This window comes from Mercenaria mercenaria, chromosome 11, assembly GCF_021730395.1.
Source record: "Mercenaria mercenaria strain notata chromosome 11, MADL_Memer_1, whole genome shotgun sequence".
In the NCBI taxonomy this organism is placed as follows: domain Eukaryota; kingdom Metazoa; phylum Mollusca; class Bivalvia; order Venerida; family Veneridae; genus Mercenaria; species Mercenaria mercenaria.
Window position 1 is genome coordinate 31,244,390 of NC_069371.1, and position 3,641 is coordinate 31,248,030.

Here is a 3,641-nt window from a genome sequence, read left to right on the forward strand (position 1 = left end):
GTTAAATCACTGTTAATTATTTGTAAATATGTTCAACTAACACGTACAAATGGTATAAATAAATTGTATTGGTTGTATGTCTTCAACTAACATGAGCCTATACAACCTTCTGTTTTAATTACCTATAGATCTCAACTACGACCCGGTATTTTACTATCCTATATTAACTTATTTATCCTCTCCAAGGTAGCAGAGCTTTCAAGGAGAACACGGATAATAAGTTAAGATAGTCTATTCTACTGCAAAGTCCCAATTAATTTCTATAATAATTATTTTTCTGCTTCGACCTTTCGTCTCCAGTGCCTGGGAACCGTCTGATTTCTCAAGCCGTTCTGCCGTATTTAAATGATTAACATCACGTGACAATCCTCGTACTATTTTCTCATTGGTTAGCTATAGCAACACTATTCTCATTAATAAGCGTTTGGTGACTGCTTCATATTTCAATGAGCGTTCTATCAAAGTTAGGCGATTTGCACTACTTGTTTCTTACAACAGTTCTATACATTTTAATGTATGAATTTACACTACAAAACTTTATTATTTAGGTAGGGAAAGGTAGTTTATAAAGTATACAAACCTTAATGATGTATAGAACACGGATTCTTGATTGTCTACTCGAACTACAAATGGCGAGAAATAAATCAAGGGAAGTAATTCTTACTATCCGGGTTACACCCTTTAGAGCTATTTATAGCCTACTGATTGCTAATTTCTGGCCATCAGAGGTAAAGTGAACATATATAACAATTTAAATGTGTAGTTTATATGCAGATCAGAGTAGAAAATGTCAAAACAAGGGCAAAACAAGGCTGCATTTAGGGTAACTGCTTCAAAATTATGTCGCGACAGCTATTTTTGACAAAATCTGATGCTTTGTCCTATAGTACTGAAAATGTCATAAAACATTAGAAACTGTTGATATCAACCCAGATAGCAGACATGCGTTGGCCCAACGTTGGGCCAACTGCAGACACTTCGTTGGCCCAACGAAGATTTCCATCGTTGGCCCAACGCCATTTTGCTAATTAGCGCAACGTTGGCCCAACGGTTGGTACACCGTTGGCCCAACGACTGGTATCCTACACTTATCGTTGGCCCTCCATTGGGCCAACTACTGGTATCCTGCACTTATCGTTGGCCCTCCATTGGGCCAACAACATTTTTTCGTCTATCATGGTTGGTCCTACGTTGGGCCAACTCTGTTTCTTTGTTGGCCGAAAGAAGGATGCCAACGCTATCCCAACGATTACAAATTTGAAAAAATAGACTAAAACTAAAATTATTTAGTACACATTTTATTTTCAAATAATTGTGATTTTGTTTAACATTTAACAAGAAGAAATCTAACATTTGTTTGCAAGTTTCCAGAAGAAATATAACCGAATATTTCATCACTACAACATGTCAAATATTTATTTCAGCCATTTATAAATCTATTTATCTTTTTTTCAGTCACTGATTAAATCCTATTAAAATGAATTACTGTCTGTATTTTAACTAATTACATATCCAAGTTCTGTCTGATTGTTTTCTTTTCTCACTGAAGTTGCAGCTTTCTATCTTTTCTTTTTTTTCTGTGCCCCACAGTGCTAGGCGCTCAATTATTACTCTCCTGAACAGCATCCTGTAAAAAACGAAAATCATAATGTTGATTAAACCATCTACGTCATATTGATATCAATAACTATACAGATGCACATAAACCTCTGGACATAAACTGTATGAAATTCATTTTTGTCTGTATTTAACCGAGAAAAATATGTTAAAATTAACAAGAATATGAAGTATTTTAATTACAGAATTAAATACTCAACACTAGTGCCATCCGCCAGCTTTAGATAAAAGTATTCAACATAGATACTACATGCATACAGGCTATAAAAAGAAATCCTCTATAAGATTCAACAACTTTATCAAAAAATATTCAAAAACTTCTACTTACAGTTTATAGCTAGTAGACCGGGTTTTTGTTAACATGTATAATAGTTTCCTTTACTTCGCATGCCTATGCAGCTAGATATCTCGCCAAGAGAGTAAAATTAACCACATTTTCTTGGATTTCTTACATAACTCGGGTTAACGAGAGTTCATGTTCTGGAATATTCAACAGATTTATTGTAAACATTTTATGATTGTATAAAATTAGATATTTGTTATAGCCGTTTTTTTCTTCAATATTTTTTTCACAAATTAGATTCTTCGGGTAGTAGATCTGAAATAGTTCAAAATATCATTACGGCTGCAGATAAGTATTAAGTTTAATTAGTCCAAACTATCAGATTACGAATTGGTGCAGAAAAGTATTTAATTATTAATTAAATACTGCATGTTACACCTACACAAGGTGTTTACCTGTAGGAGCATGTGATAAAACAGTGATCTGTAAAATATATAATTATTATATCATTACTTCTAATGGGCCAACGTTGGGCCAACGATGTTTTCTCTGTTTAAGTCTTTCCCTGAAAATCAGCATTGGGCCAATGCAGAGATATCTTTGACTGAAATTTAAGGTTGGTTCAACGTTGGCCCAACCGCTGTATTTACAATACTTATTAATCATTGTTGGGCCAACAGTGGCCCAACAACGATTATCCTTTGACGAGTTTCCGTCGTTGGCCCGATGACTTCATGTTTACAGGGAAGCTAAAACCTTATATTTTTTCATGTATTTAGGTTTCTTGTACATTTCAAATGAAACTGGCACAATGTCAGAGAAAAAAGTTTTTCTTATAGGCATACATACTATAAATAGAAAAATGGCGTGAAAAAAAAGGTAGTCGCATAATGGCGGATACAAATAGTTCTCAGGGTTTTTTTTGCTCTGTAGAGCTATTTTCCTTATTTTCTTTGCAATTTTTTTGCTAAGATCAAATGACAGATCTATGCTTGACATGTAGGTAGCATTTTCATAATGAAATAACAACATGACAAAATTTTTCATAGAAACTTAGATCATACACCACCAGTGTTATTTGGGGTCTCATTTTTTAGCTGATTTTGCAGTTTGTATGTTTGACTGAAATTATTTTCCTTGCATCAAACATGACCCCCACTTTTCTTTTGATTTTTATTTAGCATTGACAAAACTCTTCAAGAAAATGTAGACTACAGACATATAAAATGGGTCCTGATGTGAGCTGCGGCCATTGGAAATAGGTCAATTTTATGTAGAACAATAACTATTTAGTGTGTTATAACCTTAACGGAAAATTTAATTAGTAATAATTAGAGTACTTGATCACACTTTCGCATCACTAAATGGTTTAACTCAGTAACAGCATTTCCTCAAAAAAGATCTCATAATAATTATACCTGGTCAAAAAGGTTCTCTAAATTGTGTTTTTAAAGTCATAATTGCCCTCAGAAACTAAGTCAAAATAATATTGGATCAGAACATAAAACTATTTCTGAGGGGTCTAAATGTCTTAGGGTTGAAATGTCTTTGGGGTCGAAATGAAAGGCTAGAAATGCTGATAAATTATGTTATAAATTGGTAATTTTACATAGAAAATAGTAGCGGAGGCATTTAATACCTTCTAACCTATATACAAATATGTTTATCTTTAATGCGTTGGGTTAAATAAGTCTTGAGTACTCTCCACTGAAAAAATCAAATCTAGTCTAATTCTAACAAC